At 40.5% G+C, this 21,410-nt stretch overlaps 1 pseudogene; it reads left to right on the top strand.

Moving 5' to 3' along the window:
* The window catches only part of LOC143671664 (cleavage stimulation factor subunit 1 pseudogene), a 36,204-nt pseudogene extending 16,705 nt beyond the window's left edge, over window positions 1–19,499 (top strand).
* The last annotated feature ends 1,911 nt before the right edge of the window (window positions 19,500–21,410 follow it).

Here is a 21,410-nt window from a genome sequence, read left to right as displayed (position 1 = left end):
AGAGAAAGCCATGATAAGACTTTATCCCCATGAGATGAATTTCTTTACTTTACTTAGACAATTTAAAGAGGTTACTATATATATATAGGGAAGTGGGGCCATATTTCACAGGGACTGAAACTTACACAATTTGAGGCCCCTCTTTAAGAAAAATAATACAAAATTAGTTGCAAAGGTATGTATTTCTTTAGAATAAGAAATCACCACAAATAGTAAATTTTAAAAAGCTGACAAGTACCACAAAAACAACAAAAGCCAGCAAAATATTATATTATTATTATAATTCTCTTGACACACATCTGTAATCTTTTGTTTCCCCCTACATTTTTGGCTACATTCTCTGATCACATCTTCATATGACCATGATTTTGTCATATAAAGTTCTATAGAGCAAATTTTGAGATTTACCAAAGTTTCATGCACTAACATTACTTTCTAGAAACTTACAACCTCCAGATGGGTTCCTAGGCCAGAAAAGTTCTGAAACCCAGAAGGCCCAGCCTCTTCAAATCATCAACTAGATCCATCCCCCTACCCCATATTAACAACAGCTCCTTCCAACATGAAAAAGTTAGAATGGCCATAGCCCAAATACTCCTAGAGATTAGGAGAAAGATCAAAGGAGAAGGTGGAATTACATAGAGAAGGTAGGGTTTAACAAAAGAGTATGAGTGCTAAATCATAATATTAATGTTTCTTTTAGTCTCCAGTATCTTAGAGCAGCTAGAAGTAAAAACCTGAAATTGTGGAACTGTAACTCATACCAAACTCTGAAATCTGTCCTATAACTACGTGTTACAAAGTACTTTGAAATGTATTGTTTATATATATATATGTTATGTTTCACAATTTTAAAAATGTCCAAAAGAAGAAAGAAAGAAATGTGGAAGTCATTACAATGGAAAAAGGAAATGTTTGAGGAGAGATGAAGAAAAATTATAAATCTTACTATGGTATATTTTTCTCCCTCATGCTATTAGAAAAATGCAAATAAAGTATTTGTTATTTTAAATAAAATACTTCTATAGCAGATAGAAAGCTTTGGCAGTCATTCTTCCAGCATGGTTGAGGGAAATGCTTGATTGTGTGTGGTCTAGCATAGTGTCTTCCACTTCACAAATCCTTATCAGGAATGTCCCCTGTGGAGTGTGGATCAGACAGAGCCCCCTGCCCCAGAGCTAGCCTTTGGGTGGCCCTTGGTGTGACCTGCCTGCCCAGGACCCTGTCCCTTGGACCTCCTCCGGTTGCCTGCTGGATGGCTGTGGCTGCAGTTGCTGGCCCAGCTTGGCCAGGTCCTGGCTGCCCGGGTTTCCTGGAAGCAACGCCCCTCCACTCCAACACACACACACACACACACACACACACACGCACACACACTCACACGCGCACACACATGCACACGCACACGCACACGCGCACACACACGCCAAGAAGGGGATGGAACCACGTCTCATGTGCCTCTGTCTTCTTGATGTTAAAGATAAGTTCTGGGGCGGTGTGATGGTGGCTCAGGGGCAGAGTTCTCGCCTGCCGTCCCAGAGTCCTGGGTTCAATTCCAAGGGCCTGCCCATGCAGGAAAAAAAAAAGAACCATTTTAAAATAAAGGAGCATCAGACACAAGGTTTCCACAATCACACGGTCACACTGTGAAAGCTATATCTTTATACAATCATCCTCAAGAATCAAAGCTACTGGAAAACAGCTCAACAGTTGGAGATGCTTCCCTCCAGCCACTGTAATATACCCTAAACCAAAAAGAGATATCTATGTAATGGATAAGAATAACCTTGAGGGTAACCTCTCAACTCTATTTGAAATCTCTTAGCCACTGGAACTTTATTTAGTTAGTTATTTTTGGGTGCATGCTCTGGAAATCGAACCTGGTCTCTCACTGAAACTTTATTTTGTTTCATTTCTTTTCCCTCTTTTGGTCAAGAAGATTTTCTCAATCTCATGATGCTGGGTCCCAGTTCATTCTGGGAGTCCAGGCCCATGTTGCCAGGGAGATTTACACCCCTGGGAGTCATGTCCCATGTAGCCGGGAGAGCAGTGAGTTCACCTGTTGGGAGTCTTTGAAGCCAATCAAAACAAGAGGTCCATTGGCTGTGAGAGCGTTCACCTGCCTATTAATTTCCTCCGGAAGTGGACAAAGGAATCATTCAAATGAACCTCCTCTGTTTGCTAGAGTCCTACACATAGGTATCTACTGAGAAAACCTCACTCTCATGGAGCGGAAGAATCTTCTCAAACTCTCCAGCAAGCTGAGGACTGTCAAAGAGGTGTCCTATGAGGACTTATGTCCCTTCCCGCCACTGCGCCCTAACTAGGGGTCTTTGTCAAGGAAAGAGTCTCAGGACCTTCCTTGGGGACGCAGTGGACAAGCTCTGGAATTCCTGGCTGAGGATTTGTCCTAGTGGAGCTCGGACAACCTCGGACTCAGTGCTAAGGACTCAATCCCACCACTGACAGCCACAGCTTCTCCTGCCCTCCTGCCATGGTTCCTTTATGTATTTGCATGAGATTTCCCTGGTTCTTCAAAGGGGAATAAAGAAAGAAGCAACGCCAGAAGCAGCCTCAGGTAGACCCCAGGCTCATGAAAGTTCCCACTGAGCCCCCTAGTTCCCTTCCAGCATGCTTGTCTGCTTCCATTTCAAGACTTAGATCCTCCAAAAACATGCTCATGGTGTCACAGATGCCTTCGACATACTCCCCCGGACCCAAGCCCTTCATCAGGTGTCCATTCTCCTGCAGGTGGCTCTCTTGAGAACCTGGTCCATTTGTACAGCCACTTGCATATAGCTTTCCTAGAGGCATAACCATGGAACCTGCCCTGTCCCCTTAGGTGCATGGCCAACAGATGTCATTGAGCAAGGCTCATGGAAAACAGAGACCACAGAAAACAGGCAGAACCAGTTCTACAGCTAGAGCTGAGAGAGACCTGTAAACAGACCCCTGCTCCCACAGGGAATGGCTGTTTTCCCAGGGAGAGCCTGTGGTGCTGCAGGCAGGAAGCCTTGGCCCTGGTAAGCAGACCCTCTGGCTCAAGGGGACTTCCCCAAACCTCAGACCGGAAGTACAGAGAAGACAACCTGGGGCTATCAATCAGACTTTCCAAGACTTCCCATCTGGGAGACAGGACACCTCACCCAGGCTTCTAGTTCTTATATTGGAAAGTATATGTCTTCACTGGGTCTCTCCAGTATCATATACTAGTAACACCATCATGAGTCACCAAAACAGGACTTTCAGTCTCTTCCACTGAAAATGGACCAGAAGCCTTGAGTGGCCACCAGACTGCAATAGACACTAACTCAGAACCCAGCTCAATGGCAAGGCCAAGCTCAGCAGTCAGTGGCAGCCCTCCTGGACTTTTATGAAGGGAATTCATTAAGTTACACGTTTACAGTTCTAAGGCCTTAAAAATGTCCAAACTAAGGCATCCAGAGAATGATACCTTGACTCAAGAAAGGCTGAAGGCCTCTGGAACAGTTCTTCAACTGGGAAGGCATGTGGTTGGTGTCTGCTGGTCCTTTGGCTTCTGGTTTCAAATAACTTCCCCAGGGTCATTTTCTTGCTTCATATCCAAACGTCTGTGTCTGCACCTGCATCTCTCTGTTGGCACTACAAGCTTCTCCAAATGTCTGCATCTGAGCTGGCTCTCAAGCAACTGTTCCCTGAGCATCTGTGTTAGTTCTGAACTCTTTTCCTTTCCATGAGCTCTTTTAAGGACTCAAGTAAACTCATCAAGATCTACCTTGAATGCGTGAAGTCATATTTCCATCTAATAAAAAGGCCACACCCACAATTGGGCATGCCACATCTCCGTGGAGTAATCTAATAAAATGATCACAAATGCAATTGAGTGGGAAACAATCTAATCAAAGGTTTCAACCATACAATATTGAATCAAGATTAAAGGGCATGGCTTTTCTGGGATATACAACACTTTCAAACCAGCACATCCCCTAAGGGTTAAATATAGGTCATGTCTTTATGAATTGCTTGATGTAAACCCGGGTCTCATTGACTCAGATACATCTCCAGATATAGGAATCTTTTTTTTCATATTTTTGTTCAGAAATATCCACACAGAGTCCAACCATATTGTACAATCAATGGCTCATGACATGGCTGTGTATTCTCTGCCATGATCATTTTTAGAACATTTGCCAGATATAGGAATCTTAATTAGAAATAATGAGCAACATGGCTGTGCTTCAGTCAGAAAGCTGTGCAATCAAGCCCAGTTTGTTCTCATAACACAATTCTGCTAAAGTTTGGAGGAATGAGCTTTTGGTTAAGTTTGGAATAAAGCCGACCCACTTGTGGATGGGATGTTTGTGGTATTCCCACTTCGCACATCCATCTATACTGTTGTCCCGAGGATGATGATGCGATGGATAAGAAGAGAGAAATTTTGCTTCTTTCGAAGCAGGGGGCAAGGCAGCACTGGCCATCAGAGGGCGAAGCTTCCCAGGCCTTTAAGTAGGACTCATCAAAAGAAATAAGACAAGAGGCACAGATAAACTTGATTAGGAATGGGGAAACAGCACATAGCCACTAACGCAGTAAAGATGAAAAATATGGGCTATTGTTGATCACTTTATACTGCTACATTGGAAAATGCAGTTGAAATGAAGAAAATCTTGGAAGAATTAATTACCAGTATTGACTCAAGAAAAAGCAGAGACAAATGAAATCAGAAGGAAAGATAGATGACAAAGACTGAGATGGTATAATCTAGGAATGCCTAGAGTGTATAATGATAGGGACTAAATGTACAAATTTAAAAATGTTTTGCATGAAGAAGAACAAAGAAATGTCAATACTGCAGGGTGTTGAAAATAAATGGTAATTAATATTTTAAAACTTTAACTTATGTGTGAGACTAAAGCAAAAAATATTTGTTTGGTACAAAATTTGTATTTTAACTACTGCATTTCCTAATATATAACTTATGTGGACAGCTTAATTGAACACCATAAGTATATGGAACCTTGCGTAGGGCATGTGATTTTGTAGGTTTGTCCACAGTGATGCCTTGATAAATCCCAGAAGGATTTGAACAATGGTAAAAAAAAAAGTATTTGCAAAGTCCCCTTGGGGGAATGCTGAGAAAGGGGGAAAAGTCAACTTCCCCAAGTGGAGAATTCCTGATATTCTCACAAGCAGTGGGGACAACCAAAGCAATAGGCTGAGTCCCCAGTCTTGGGGGTTGTTCATATGAAACTTAACCCCGCAAAGGATAGGCCAAGCCTACTTAAAATTAGGCCTAAGAGTCACCCCCAGAGAACCTCTTTTGTTGCTCAGAAAAGAGAACTTCTTTTGTGGGACTCTCTCTCTTATCCAACACGACAAGCACACTCACTGCCCTCCCCCTGTCTATGTGAGACATGACTCCCAGGGGTGTGGACCTTCCTGGCAACGTGGGACAGAAATCCTAGAATGAGCTGGGACTCAGCATCAAGGGATTGAGAAAACCTTCTTTACCAAAAGGGAGAAGAGTGAAATGAGACAAAATAAAGTGTCAATGGCTGGGAGAGTCCAAACAGAGTCAAGAGGTTATCCTGGAGGTTATTCTTACGCATTAAATAGATATCACATGTTTGGTTAAGGTGTAATGGAGAGGCTGGAGGGAACTGCCTGAAAATGTGGAGCTGTGCTCCAGTGGCCATGTTTCTTGAAGATAATTGTGTGATGATATGGCTATTGCAGAGTGACTGTGTCGTTGTGAGAGCCTTGTGTCTGATGCTCCTTTTGTCTACCTTATCAATGGACAAGTAAAACATATGGATTAAAAATATATAAATAATAGGGGGAACAAATGTTAAAATAAATTTAGTCGATTGAAATGCTGGTGATGGGTGAAGGGGAGGGGTAAGGGATATGGTATGTATGAATTTTTTTCTGTTATCTTTTATTTCTTTTTCTGAATTGATGCAGATGTTCTAAGAAATGATCATGATGATGAATATACAACTATGTGATGATAATGTGAGCTACTGATTATATAACAAGAAGGGAATGCTCATATGATAAGAATGTTTGTGTTTGTATGTGGTTATGTATCATAAATAAAAAATAAAAAATAAATAAATAAATAATAGGGGGAACAAATGTTAAAATAAATTTAGTAGATTGAAATGCTAGTGATCAATGAAAGGGAGGGGTAAAGGGGTATGGTATGTATGAATTTTTTTTCAGTTTTCTTTTTATTTCTTTTTCTGAATTGATGCAGATGTTCTAAGAAATGATCATGAGGACGAATATGCAACTATGTGAGGATATTGTGAATTACTGATTATATATGTAGAACAGACTAAATAAATAAATTAAATAAAATAAAAAAGACGATACACTTCTGAGCTCTTATTATAAGGCAAACGTCATCCTTGAACCTAAAACCTGTCAAGACATCCATTATGAGAGAGAAAATTACGGGCCAAGCCTACTCATTTGCACAGATGCAGAAATATTAGTGATATATAAGGGAGATGCATGATGACCAAGTTGTTTTCTCTCGGGACTGCAAAGTTGGTTTAATGATAGAAAATCATTTATTGTAATTTTCCACGTTAATTGATTACAGAAGAAAAATTGCATGACTGTCACAATTTGTGCCAAAAAAGCATTTTCTAAAATTCAATATCTATTCATGATTAAAAAGAAAACTCATATGAAACCAGGCATAAAAATGAACTTCCTTAGCAGAGGATCTATAAAAAATAGTTACAGCAAGCATCATATATATTGGCAAAAAGTTGAAAAACTTCCCTTTGAGATCAGAACAAGAAAAGGATGCCACTATTATCATCACTTTTATTCAATGTTGGTTGGTCAGTTCTGGCTAGTGCAGTAGGGCAAGAAAAATAAACAAAAGCTAAAGACAAAGAAAAGAAAAACTGTCATTATTCACAGATGATTTGCTGTGTAGATATAAAATGCCAAAGTAACAAAAGATAAATTGCTGCAGTTATTAATAGAGTTTAGTAAGATTGCTGGATACAAAATCAATATATACAAATCATTTGTAATTCCATCTATTGGCAATAAATGCTTCAAAAATGAAATTTTAAAAATTAATATACCATTTGCAATCCAATTTAACAAAGCCACAGAGTATCTAGGAATAAATTTACAAAATATTTGCAAGCCCTTTTTGGAGGAAATGATAAAATTTAACTGGGAGACATTAAGGAAGAACTAAATAAATGAGGGACATACATGTTCATGGCCTGGAAAACTCAACATTGTAAAGATGCCAATTCCTACAAAGTCATTGCAATATATCAAAATCATTATATACCAAGATGATTCCAAAATTTCCATGGATATGCATAAGCCCCAGAATACAAGAGGCACTCTTTTTTTAAAAAAAATATTTTTTTATATTTTTATTGAGGTATCTTCACACACATAAATTCTATACATGGTATACAATCAATGGTTCACAATACCATCACATATTTGTGCATTCATCACCATGATCATTTTTTAGAACTTTGCATCATTCCAGAAAAAGAAGTAAAGAGAAAAACGAAAAACCTCATAGATCCCATACTCCTTACCCCTCCGTCTCATTGACCACTAGTATTTCCATCTACCCAATGTATTTTAATCTTTGTCCCTCCTATTATTTATCTATTTATTTATCCATATTTTTTTATTCATCTTTCCATGCCCTGGATAAGAGGGGCATCAGACACAGTGTTTTCACAATCACAGTTACATTGTAAAAGTTATATCTTTATGCAACTGTCTTCAAGAATATAGAAATCCCTTTTTAGTTTATGGTGCATTGGAGGGACTGGGGAGAAGTACCTGAAACTGTTGAGCTGTGTTCCAGTAGCTCTGTCCCACGTTGCTAGGAGATTTATACCCCTGGGAGTCACGTCCCACATAGGAGGGAGGGCAGCGGGTTCACCTGCTGAGTTGGCTTAGAGAGAGAAAGAGGCCACATCTGAGTAACAAAAGAGGTTCTCTGGGGGTGACTCTTAGGCCTAATTTTAAGTAGGCTTGGTCTATCCTCTGCAGTTATAAGTTTCAAGGGGTGAATCCCAAGATTGAGGGCTTAGTTTATTGATTTGGTTGTCCCCACTGCTGGTGAGATTATCAGAAATTCTCCAAATGAGGAAGTTGACTATTTCCTCCTTTCTCCCAAGTCTCCCAAGGGGACTTTGTAAATATTTCTTTATTCACTGTTCAAATCTCTCTGAGATATGTTGGGGCATCCAACTAACCTGGACAAACCAACAAAACCTCATGCCCATTTAGATTCCATACACTTATGGTATTCAACTAAACTGACCATACAAGTTAAATTAGGAAATGCACTATCCAAAATATGAGCTTTGCACCAAATAAACATCCCTCCCTTTAGTCTCACACAGAAATTGGAGTTTGAAAATATGGACGATATCATCCTTTACCCTGTATTCTGATTTACCTTAGTCCTGACCAGATCAGCTTCATTCATATCTCTACTCAAAGTCACATCCTTTTTTCAACTTTTTAAACAGTTCCTGTGTGGGGTAGTGCTGACTTTCATAGTTTCAGAGCTCTAACTCTGAGTCTCAGATGTCACATAAATACCCAAAGTTTCTGGGAATAACCAGGTTACACACAAACAGCTCAGAATCTCAGAATTTAGAATTAACAGTTACACTTCCTGAACAGATGTGACTGCTGTAAGAGCTTACAATCTAGGACCCTTTACAATAAGCCCCAACCTGATGACCCATCCTCTCGACTTCAGTTCACCAAGTCTTTACATTGTAGTTAGTCCATATGATTGAGGCATGATACTATTTGTCTTTTTGTTCCTGACATTTCATTCAATATACAACTCTTAAGGTTCATGCATCTTGTTGCATGCCTCACAACGGTCATTCTCTCTTCGGAGCTGCTCAGTAGTCCATTGTATGTATACACCAGTTTCCCCTTCCATTCCTCAATCGCTGTACCCTAAGGCCACCTCCAACCATTGCGAAATCATGAACACTGTCGCCAAAAACACCAGTGTGCAAATGTCCATTCATGTCCCTACACTCAGTTCCTCCAGGCATATATTGAACAGCTGGGCTTCCAGATCTTATGGCAACCCCACCCCTAGCCTCCTGTGGAGCCACCACACTGCCCTCCAAGGGGCTGCACCTCTCAGCTTCCCTACTGATAGTGAACAAGTACATCTCTTTCTCTGCATTTTCTCTAGCACTTGTTTCTCTCTGCTCATTCTTAAACAGTTTCATTCACCTATCATACAATCCGACCTACGTATATAGTCATGCTTTCACCACCATACTCTACCTGAAGACATTTCCTTTTCTTCTGCAAAGAACCCATACCCCTTCCCATGTCCCCTGCCTAAGAAGCACTCTTGTAGAGAAAGGAGAAGGGGCAGGACTTGCTTTCCCAGATATGGAGCCATAACTTAAAGCTGTGGCAATTAATAGGGTGTCGTTTGGGGGCAGGGTACACATACAGACCTAAAGGACTGAATAGAGAGCACAGAAATAGACCTTTGCTGGCTTGTGTGGACACTTGACATACAACAGAGCAGTAGGGGAAGGACAAGCCTTTTAATAAATTGTGCTGGGACAATGCTTTCATGTGGAGATAAAAAATTAAACTGTACAAAAACAAGGAAACTACCTCCACCTCATGCCATATAAAAAATTAATTTCATGTGGATTAGAAACCTAAATATGAAGGGCAAGTCTCTGAAGCTGCTTGAAACTAATATGTGCGGATATCTCCATTCCTAGGTGTAGCTGAGGATTTCTATACAAGACACAAAAAGCACTAAGCACAAAAGACTGTGTGACACCAGTCTCACTGGGGGCAATGGCATTTTCCAAGATCAGGGGGATTCTGCGAATGCCCACACCAATGTGCACAAAGCAGAGGTTCATAATAAGTTCACAATACACAGATATTAAAATGAAGAACTTTGATTCATCGAAAACATAAAGAGGGTGAAACAACAAGCTACAAACTGGGATAGATAATTGTCACACATATGCCCCATCAAGGACTCCTATCGAGAAGAGAGAAACAATTCGAATTGAACAAGAAAAGAACCAACAACTCAAGAGAAAAAGGGTAAGAGGCACTTCAACAAAGAAGAACGTTTTATAAACACAAAAAAACGTACTCAACCTCAAGGGTAAGCAGGGAAAAGCAAACTAAAACCACAATAAGATCTCACTACATGCCCAACTGATTGGCAAAAATTGAAAATTCTAACTGTCAATGCCAAGAGCTGACAAGGCTGAGGTAATAGGAAAGCTCATACATTGCTGCTGGTGGTGTAAACTGGTGCAACCTCTTTGAAAAACTCTTTGGCATTACCTACTCGAATTAAACATTATACTTAATATGACCAGACAGGAGAATATGCACAGATGCTCCAAGAAATATTCCAGCATGTTCATAGCAGACTCTGTGGTTCATTGTATTAACCCCAAAGTAGAAACAACCCACATGCCCATCAATAGGAAAATGGATTGATAATTGCACTATACATTTCACATGTTCAAATGCTATATAGGAATGAGAACAAATCAATTATGGCTGCATGAGATGACATGGGTAAATCTCATACACATAATGGTGAGTGGAAAAAGAGAGGCACGAAAAGAATGTGTATTAGATTATTCCATTCACATGAAGCTCAAAAACAGCTTAGGACAACTTCTTTTTTTTTTTTTTTCATCACATAGTTGTATATTCATCATCACAATCATTTCTTAGAACATTTGCATCAATTCAGAAAAAAGTATAAAAAGAAAACTGAAAAAAATCATATATACCATACCCCTTACCCCTCCCTTTCATTGATCACTAGCATTTTAATGTACTAAATTTATTTTAGCATTTGTTCCCCCTATTATTTATTTATTTTTAATTCATATGTTTTACTCATCTGTCCATAAGGTAGATAAAAGAAGCATCAGACACAAGGTTTTCACAATCACACAGGAAGGTCCACACCCCTGGAAATCATGTCCCACCTAGAGAGGGGGAGGGCCCTGAGTTTGCTTGTCGTGTTGGCTGAGAGAGAGAGAGGCCACATCTGAGCAACAAAACAGGTTCTCTGGGGGTGACTCTTAGGCCTAATTTTAAGTAGGCTTAGCCTATCCTTTGCAGGGTTAAGTTTCATATGAACAAACCCCAAGACTGGGGGCTCAGCCGCTTTGGTTGTCCACACTGCTTGTGAGAATATCAAGAATTCAACTTGGGGAAGTTGAATTTTCCCCTTTTCTCACCATTCCCCCAAGGGGGCTTTGCAAATACTTTTTTATTCACTGTTCAAATCCCAGAGGGATTTAGTGGGGCATCACTCTGGACAGACCTACAAAATTTCATGCTCTACTCCAGGTCCCATATACTTACGGTGTTCAATTCAGCTATCCACATAAGTTATATTAGGAAATACACTAGTGAAAATATAAATTTTGTACCAGATAAACATTTTTTGCTTTAGTCTCACACATAAGTTATAGTTTTAAAATATTATTTACCATCTATTTTCAACACCCTGAAGTATTGACACTCCTTTGTTCTTCCTCATGCAAAAAAATTTTTAAATTTGTACATTTAGTCACTGTCATTATAAACTCTAGGAATTGCTAGATTAAGCCATCTCAATCTTTATAGTCTATCTTTCCTATTGATTTCATTTGTGCCCCCAGGCCTCCTCCCTCTATCATTCTCACATTCAGCTTCTTTCAGTGTACTAACATTATTGTATTACAGTTAGGTAGTATTGTGCTATCCATTTCTGAATTTTTACAATCAGTCCCGTTGCACAATCTGTATCCCTTCAGTTCTAATTACCCAATATGTACCCTGTTTCTATCTCCTGATGGTGCCTGTTCCCAACTGAAATTCTCCAAGTAATGTCAGTTCATATCAGTGAGACCATACAGTATTTGTCCTTCTGTTTCTGGCTAATCTCACTCAGCATAATGTCCTTAAGGTCCATCCATGTTGTTACATACTTCATAACTTCATTCTGTCTTACAGCTGCATAATATTCCACCGCATGTATGTACCACAGCTTGTCTAGCAACTCGTCTGTTGATGGACATTTTGGCTATTTCCACCTCTTTGCAATTGTAAATAATGTTGCTATAAACATTGGTGTGCAAATGTCCATTTGTAGGACAGCTTCTTTAGGTGGCAAACCTCTATAAAGAAAAACAAGATTATGCTTTTCATAGGCAGGGGGAGGGAAAACATTGTGACTGAGGAGGGATGTGGTGGCATGGGTGTTGGCTTTACAATTATTCTTTAAACTATACAATAAATGTGATGCGCTTTATATAAAACAACTTTATTGAGGTATGATTTACATACCACAACATGTATGTGTCTAAAGTGTATGATCCATGAAACCTGGATTTCACCATTAAAAAAGTGAACGCTTCCATCACCCCCCAAAGATTCCTCATGCCCTACCATAAACCCTCCAGCCAGCACCCCAGTCCATGGGCAGCCCTAATCTGCTCTCCATCAGTGTGGATTAGTTTGCATTTTCTGTAGTTTTATATCAACCAGATTGTACGCCATATACTCTTTTTGGTTCGCTTCTTTCACGCAGCATAATTATTTGGAGATGTATTCAGTTTGCTGCAACTATCAATTGTTCATTTCTTTTTATTCCAGAGTGTAGACATACCACAGTCTGTTTATCCAGCCACCCATTGAAGAAGATGTTACAAAAATTAAAATGCACAGAGATAAATCCTAGGTTGAGATTCCAGATTGAACATTTGCATCTAGTTCTGCCTCCCAGTAAGTTATAATAAAGGGACTATTTTGGGGGGGGGCAGGATAATCTACAGGAATGAAGAGGGAATGGGACAGGACAATAGCAATGAAGCTGGGAAACAGCTGGGTGAGTGGGAACTGACTTAGTTGAGGTAGAAAGTCAGAGCACAAGATGACAGAACTCTCAAAAAGTCCCAAACTGGAGCTGGGGTTGAAAGGGGCATTAAACGCAATTTGAGTAAAAGCTGTTTAAAAAGCACTTAGAGCATCGGGTGCTAGGACGGCCAAACCTCCTAGCTGGTTTTAGCACTGAAATGTCTACATCCCGAGAAACGTCTTGGTCCCAGCAAACCAGGATGGATGAACTGGTCACCCAAGCTGCCCTCCCCACCTGCATGCCACTGGGCAACTGTGCTCCCTACCCCTGTCCTGGCAGAGATCTAGAACTTTATTCTCTGGAGAGGGCCAAAGAAAGGGTCAGTGGACTGTGTGACACCAGGTCCCACTGGGGGCTGTGGCATTCTGCCCAGAACAGGGGTAAGGGGTATGGTATGTTTGATTTTTTTTCTTTTTATTGCTTTTTCCGAATTGATGCAAATGTTCTAAGAAATGATCATGGTGATGAAAATACAACTATGTGATGATAGTGTGAATTATTGATTATATACCAAGAATGAAATGATCTTATGGTGAGAATGTTTGTGTTTGTATGTTTTTCTGTTCTAAATAAAATAAAATAAAACAAAATGTATTTTAAAAAATGATCATGGTGATGAATACACAACAGTGTGATATTGTGAGCCATTGATTGTATACTTTGGGTAGACTGTATGTACCTGAAGATATCTCAATTAAAATTTCAAAAAAAGCGAGAGACAGTTGTGTGCCATCCCTGATCCCCAGCCCAGCCCGACTGGAAAACCCTTTCCCAGGAGTCATTGTGCTCTTTTCACTGGCTTGCCCTAAAGAGAACTCCCAGGGAAGCTGAGGCCAGACCCCAACCCGTAAAATCTGCTTCACTTCTCTTCTGGGAGCCTTGACCCAAGAGTGCAGGCGTTGCCTTTCCCTTCCTCAGCTGGAAGTTTTCGATACCTTTCTCATGCATTTCTACCAAGCGAGTCTTCCCTGTCACCCTATCTAAACCCACAACCCCTGCCCTGCCCATAACCTAGACTCTGGAGAAAGAACCGGGAAGAAAACCTAGGAAGATACTAGGTCCCTACTGACGCTGACGATAATGGACATAGCATCGCAAGTGTGTTGGGGGGAATTTCTTCATTCGCTCAACTGACATTGGACTGCTGGCAATGGGTCAGGTACTTTTCAAGCAGTGGAGAGAGCACAGACCAGATATAGTCCTGCCCTCCTGGAACTTATGTTCTAGTAGGGGAGAGAAAAGCTCACCCCTCACCCCCACCCCACTATATCATCTATAATGTTGGGTGGTGGAAAGGCCTTGGAAGAGAGCTAGAGTAAATGGTGGTGGCTGTGATTTTGGATGGAGTGGGTGGGGAAGGCTTTTCTAAAGTGACAATTGAGTAATGGATTCCGATTTCCTTTTTAGCTTAATATATTATCCATTTTTGTATATTTTCTGTACTGCACCAAGTTTGATACATAGACTCATGGATTCTGATTTTAGCCACCTTGCATCATTACCTTTGGTTTTGCCACGAGAAAGAGACTGTTCTTTCGGTGCCCATTTCTTTGCATGTTTCCAGCAAATATGCTTTCCCCAATATCATTTCATAGTGTGTTTGGAAATCTGGTAGGGTAAGTCTTCCTTTGTCAACATTCTCTTGGCTGATCTTGCGCATTTATTCTGATGAACTTTAGAATACTGTTGTCAAGTTCTGTGATACTCAGGTAGGGGGAAGAAAAGGATGTCATTTACTGGGTCCCTTCAAGCCCCAATATGATTTTTTTTCTCCTTCCACCTTTCCCACCTCCTTGGTGATTATCTTCTCATCTCTATCACACTTCACTTCAGTTCACTGGCACACCCCACTTCCCCATATGTGCAGTAAAGGGTTAATGGAGCACGTCTGAGGGATCCCTGAAGGTTCCAAAACACCTAGCTCTGGGAGGCGACCTCTGAGCCCTGGGACGGTCTTACCTGATAAGACTCTCACTGTACACCTGGGGTCTGGGGCCGGCCTGAGAGCCCAGGCCAAGGACGTGATGCCCGGTGGGGGCCCTGGGCCAGGCCGGCTCAGCTGAGCCCCTGCAGGGGCCAGAGGCTGGGTCACTCTGGTCAACCAGGCCGGAGCCTCCCCGCCTACATGCCCGCCCCCAGCAAACCCTGGCTCCCGACGCTTGGGTGAGAGGCCCCAGGTGACCTGTCCCCATGCGGGTTGTCATGCACAGCAGCCAGGAGGCGTAGGCGCTGCCGCACAACCCCACAGGAGGGGACAACTGGAAGCTGGTGCCTGGTCTCTCTTGGACCCTGCACTATGCCCCTTTTAAAGTTGCAGATTTTAATCTGTATTCTTTCGTTGTAATATACAGTAACCATGAGAGTATAACCGCCTTTCTGAGTTCTGGGAGTCCTTTCAGAGGATTGTTGAACCTGGGGGTGCTCTTGGAGACCTGGACACACCATATTTGCTATTCCTACTTTTGTATTTAGTTCTTTGTAAGTTTAATAATACTCTTAAACTTCCTGTTCTATCAACTTTTCGGGTTAGTGTATCTTCCATGTTTCAAGGATAGGTTGACCCTAAAAGTTAAAAGCAAAACCAAAAAAATTCACATTATAATGCCTATGTAAATATTTTTCAATGCCAGATCAAGAAGAGGGGTGCTAGGATTACATTTCCTCCCCTATAACTCAAATGAGATGACCCCTGGGACACTTGAAAAGAGAACTTTCCTAACATCAAGGACCAGTGATTCTCTTTTCTCACACACCATCAATTGGTAAAATTATGATGTATTTCCCTTTGTTTATTTTGAAAATAACCTTCTTTTACAATTCTTTTTCCCCAGCTGTTTCCAATACCCTTTTTCTTGTTTTAAATATTTTCTATTGTATTAATATATATTATATTATTTATCATTATTAGATTCACCTTTCTCCCAACTCTCAACCATACCATCTAATATGTTGGGTTCACTAACTGCATTTAAAAAAAAATTCTTGGAGTCCTCTTTCTCACTGTCTGCCATTCTCCTACTTCAATCTGAAACTGATAGTCAATCGGGACTTCTGCCCAGTTAGCATGCCTGGTATTTCTAGTCACTGCTCTCCTGTGTTAGATCCACTGTTTGGGGGATACCACATCTTCTTTCTTGGCTTACACCCTTGTTTTGCTGGAGAACATCCTGAAGTAGCTTCCTTAGAAAGGATATTTGAGAGGTAAACCTTCTTAGCTTTTGAGCATCTAAACATAATTTTATTCATTTGCCACATTTGATGGCTGTTTTGGCTGGGCTTAGAATTCTAAGTTGAAAACCATTTCCCCCTTGGAATTTTGTGAACAGTGCCTTATTGTCTGTAATCATTCAATGTTGTTGAAGGGGTTGGTGCCATTCTGATTCTTGTTCCTTTTATGTGATTTTATCTTTCAAGAACTCATTGGTTGCTTACTGGACTTCTAGATCATTCTTCTAAGGCCTTATATACTTTTTCTCATATGTTTTGTCTCTATTGCTTTGTTCTATTTTCTGGGAGATTTCTTCTATTTTATCTTTCTATTGAAATTTGAACTTCATTCATTTATAAATGTGAAATTAAATTCACATTTTAATTTCCAAGAATTATTTAATATTCTCTGATTGTTCCTTTTATATAACATTCTGTTCTTGTTTTGTGAATACATTTTCTCTTGGCTCTCTGAATATACTAATCAGATTAAAAGTTTTTTATATATTCCTTGCATTTTGGGGATTCCTCAAAGCTCATTTTTTTCTAAATGTTTATCTCACCTCATTTTAAAAAAAGTTTTTAATTGTATAATATAACATATATACAAAACAATGAAAGAAAAAAAGCAATAGTTTTCAAAGCACTCTTCAACAAGTAGTTACAGGGCAAGTCCCAGAGTTTGTCATGGGCTACCATACGATCCTCTCAGATTTTTCCTTCTAGCTGCTCCAGAATACAGGATTGCCTCATTTTTTTATGTTCAAAGTTTTCCAGTTTATACTGAGCCTTAGTGGTCAGTTTATATTTAATGAAGAAGACTGGGTAGTTAATGTGGCTTTAATCTGATGTTGGGTAAATAGATATGTTTTGCTGCCATGATCCTCCTCTGTGTAGAGTAGGGAACTGAGAACAGGGTTCATAACCTCCAAATGCTGGGATGAGGAGAAAATTGTTCAGGAGTTGCTAACATCCACGCCCGAAGCCTTGGCTTCTTTCTTTAGAGAGCTCTGATGCATTTTCCCCACAGGCCTCTGCCAACTACCGCCACAGCTGTCTGGTGGGGTAAAGGAGGTTCCAACTGATACTGCCATCCTGTACAGCCCTTCAATTAATCCTCATGTGCTCAGTCCCACTTCATGCTATTGCCTTCCACCATCAGACCTGCTGATTCTGAGCCAACTCTCTGCTGTTTTACTGGTGAACTGGCTCCCAACTTCTCTGTAGCTCCCTTGTTAATATTCTAGGCTATATTTTTCTTGTCTGTTTATTCATCAACAAATTCCCATTAGCCCTCCAAAAATTGTTGAAATCTGTCCCCATCCTTATTATATTCCCTTCAATCTGATGGGTTTATTAATTTCTGCTCCTCTATGTTTTTATTTTAATGGGCTTCTAAGGGTAAAGAAGAAAAACTATGTGTGTGGAGGCACAGATATATACCATCTTGTATCATAATAAATTCATTTTTTGACTATTTTCTAATAAATGTTAAGACTACTAATTTTTCTAGAAGACAGCTTTGGCCACATATCTCATATATTTTAATATCTAGGGCTCTCACTGTTCATTTCTGGGGGGTTACACTTTTAGTTTTTGTTTCCTTTAACCCAAGAGCTCTTTTGAAAGCTGTTTTAAAGCTCCCACATAGAGTGGCTTGTTTTGTTTTTTGCCCATTCTTTTATAAAATTTATTTATAAATTTTTTATTTTATTGAACTGTTGCCAGAGACCGTGACCTGTGTGATTTCTATATTCTGGAATTTACTGTGATTGTTTTCAGAGGTCCAATGCATAAGCAACCTTAGGAAATGTTCAAGAGCATTTCAAACAAATTTGTGTTTCTGCTTTTGTGGTATCCTCTAGGATGTTGGTTCCAAATATTGGGACTATCTGTTGTGCCCTTCTCATTTTCCATTATCATTTTGGATTGCTCTTCTAAAACACATCAGGCAGGATTTGGAAGCAATCGGTTGGGCAGGATTCGCACCTCCATCTCTCAAGCACAGAGTGGGAGACCGCGAGAGCCAGATCAGCAGCTGACAGGAGGAATCACCTTCCTCTTCTCCAGGATCTACAGAACCTAAGTGGGCTGGAAGGGCCGCCAGCAGTTCTACAAGCTGACCATTAGCCAGCTGCTCTAGGACAGCTATATGAGCTTTACTAATGGCCTCCTCAATGAACTCAAGCCTCAGTCCGTGTGTGCACCCTCAGAACAACTCCTGCGTCTCATCAAACTAGGAATGGAAAATGATTATACTGTAGTTCAGTCTGCAATTGGACGTCCAGAAACAGTTGCCCCTGGCACAGGAATTGACCTGGAATTTGATGCAGATGTCCAAATGATGTCTCTGGAAGCTTCAGAGTACAAATCATGCTACGTCACATTCCATAAAGGACCGTGCCATGTAGCTACCTATAGTAAAGAAGGGCAGTTCATAGCGACTGGATCTGTTGATGTTTCCATAGAGATACTTGACACAGAAGGAATGTTGGCCAAAAGTGCTATTGCGATAGAGGTCGTGATGAATGACACTGCACAACAGAATATGGAAAACTACCCAGTTATTTGAACTCTTTATGGCCACGTGGATGAAGCCACAGGTCTCACTTTCCACCCAACCGAGCAGATCCTAGCCTCTGGCTCAAGGGATTATACTCTCAAATTATTTGATCATTCTAAACCATCTGCAAAAAGAGCCTTCAAATACATTCAAGAAGCTGAAATGTTATGCTCCATCTCTTTTCACCCTTCTGGAGATTTTATACTTGTTGGGACTCAGCATCCTACTCTTTGGCTTTATATCAACACATTTCAATGTTTTGTCTCTTGTAATCCTCAAGATCAACACACCAATGCTATATGTTCTGTTAATTACGATCCTAGTGCCAACATGTATGTAACTGGTAGCAAGGACAGCTGCATCAGATTATGGGATGGTGTTTCAAATTGATGCATCACAACTTTTCAGAAAGCACATGATGGTACTAAAGTTTGTTCTGCCATTAAAAAAAAATTCTAATACATTCTCTCAAGTGGAAAAGACTCTGGAGCTAAACTTTGGGAGATACCAACAGGAAGAACACTGGTCAGATACACAGGTGCTGGTTTTGAATGGACGACAAGTGTACTGGCCACAAGCAGTCTTTAACCATACAAGGACTAAATGTTGCTGTCTGACAAAAGGACGACCAATCTCTGCTGCTGGAACTCGAGGACGGCAGAGCTGAGAAATCTGCTCTCCTTGGGACTCAACGACATCATCAGCTGTATAGTGCACACACCCACCAACCTGGGTTTTAAGATTTGCAGCAATGACTTGAGAGCATGGTTTTGGTACCAGAGATCAACCACCAACTAGAGCCGCCATAGCTCATTGAGTTAGAGTTCTTTTCTCAAGGACTCTACCCCTCCTCCCCAGCGTCCGGTCACCAGCCTCAGTGATAAGTCATTGTACCATCTTTGGCAGCTGTGCTGCCACGTCTCAGCCTTCTTGGATTTGTACAAAAGAATATATTTTTTATCTTGATGTAGAATCATAGAGGAAAAAGTTAGAAATGCAGATATGTGCAGTTGTTCTACAGTCACTGATTATTACCATGTGAATTTCATTAGTTTTAAATACAAGACCTACCATTTCTCTTGACTCTTGATCGTTTGAAGGATAGGGTATTAAAGTCTGTGCTGGTGTGAAAGGATGTACGTCCCCTAGAAAAGCCATGTTTTAATCCTAATCCCATTTTGTAAAGTCAGCCGTTTCTTCTAATCCCTATTCAGCATTGTATGTCTGAAACTCTAATTAGATCATCTCCCTGGAGATGTGATGTAATCGAGAGTGGTTGTTAAACTGTATTAGGTGACGACATGTCTCCACCCATTTGGGTAAGGGTTTTGATAAATTTCTGGAGTCCTATAAAAGAGGAAACATTTTGGAGAATGAGGAGATTCAGAGAAAGCAGAGCAGAACGACATAGCCACGAGAAGCAGAGTCCACCAGCCAGTGACCTCTGGAGATGAAGAAGGAAAATGCCTCCTGGGGTGCTTCATGAAACAGGAAACCAGGAGAAGAAGCTAGCAGATGATGCCATGCTCGCCATGTGCCCTTCCAGATGAGAGAGTAATCCTGACTGTGTTCACCATGCACCTTTCCAGATGAGAGAGAAACTCTGTGTTCACCGTGTGCCCTTCCACTTGAGAAAGAAACCCTGAATTTCATCAGCCTTCTTGAACCAAGGTATCTTTCCCTGGATGCCTTAGATTGGACATTCCTATAGACTTGTTTTAATTGGGGCATTTTCTCGGCCTTAGAACTGTAAACTAACAACTTATTAAATTCCCCTTTTTAAAAGCCATTATGTTTCTGGCATATTGCATTCCAGCAGCTAGCAAACTAGACCAAAGTCCTTTCTAGATCTCAAAAAAAATAACCTACATACTTTTTCAGTTCAAGAGATGTTTAGATGGATGGGATAGAAGTTTGTGTTCAGTCCGCCATATTGATCAAATCCTGCTATTTGGTTCTCTGTCAGTCGTCATGTATACTATATTTTCCTTGATTTTATCTTCTGCTATCCCATTTTAATGGGACCCATTTAAAAGATGTTAACAGTCCCATTTGAAAGATGATCCCATTTTTATTCTACTAAAGTAAATACTTAATTTTTTTTTTTTTACTTTTCAACGACAAGAGTGAAATTGTATCATTTAGGAGTCATTTATTCAATCTATGGAATTTATCAAGACCCTGTGGTGACTTGAACCTGTTATATACCCCAGAAAAAGGCCAGGTACTTTTAATCCATTTCTGTGGGTGATGAACTACTGTGGTGGAACCTTTTGGTTAGGTTATTTCAATTGAGATGTGACCCAGCCCATTCAAGGTGGGTCTTAATCCAGTACTGGAGTCCTTTGTGAGAGGATAAAAGACAACCGAGAGAGAGAGAGAGAGAGAAAAAAAGACAACCAAGAGCGATTACAGAGAAAAGCCCCACAGATGCTAAGGGAGGATACACAGAAACTCAGAGACAAAGCCACTGGAACCAGGAGCTGAAAGCAATTGAAATCTTGGAGTGAAGTACCAGCAGACACCAGCCATTGAACTTTCCATGTGACAGAGGAACCCCTGATGCCAGCAACAGGAACCGTGTTGATATCTTAATTGGGACATTTTCACGGCCTTAGAACTGTATATATATGTATTTTTTTTGAATGGGCAGGCACCAGAAATCAAACCCAGGTCTCCAGCATGGCAGGCGATAACTCTGCCTGCTGA

Source organism: Tamandua tetradactyla, chromosome X (genome assembly GCF_023851605.1).
Source record: "Tamandua tetradactyla isolate mTamTet1 chromosome X, mTamTet1.pri, whole genome shotgun sequence".
In the NCBI taxonomy this organism is placed as follows: Eukaryota; Metazoa; Chordata; class Mammalia; order Pilosa; family Myrmecophagidae; genus Tamandua; species Tamandua tetradactyla.
This window is presented reverse-complemented; position numbering and strand designations above follow the sequence as displayed.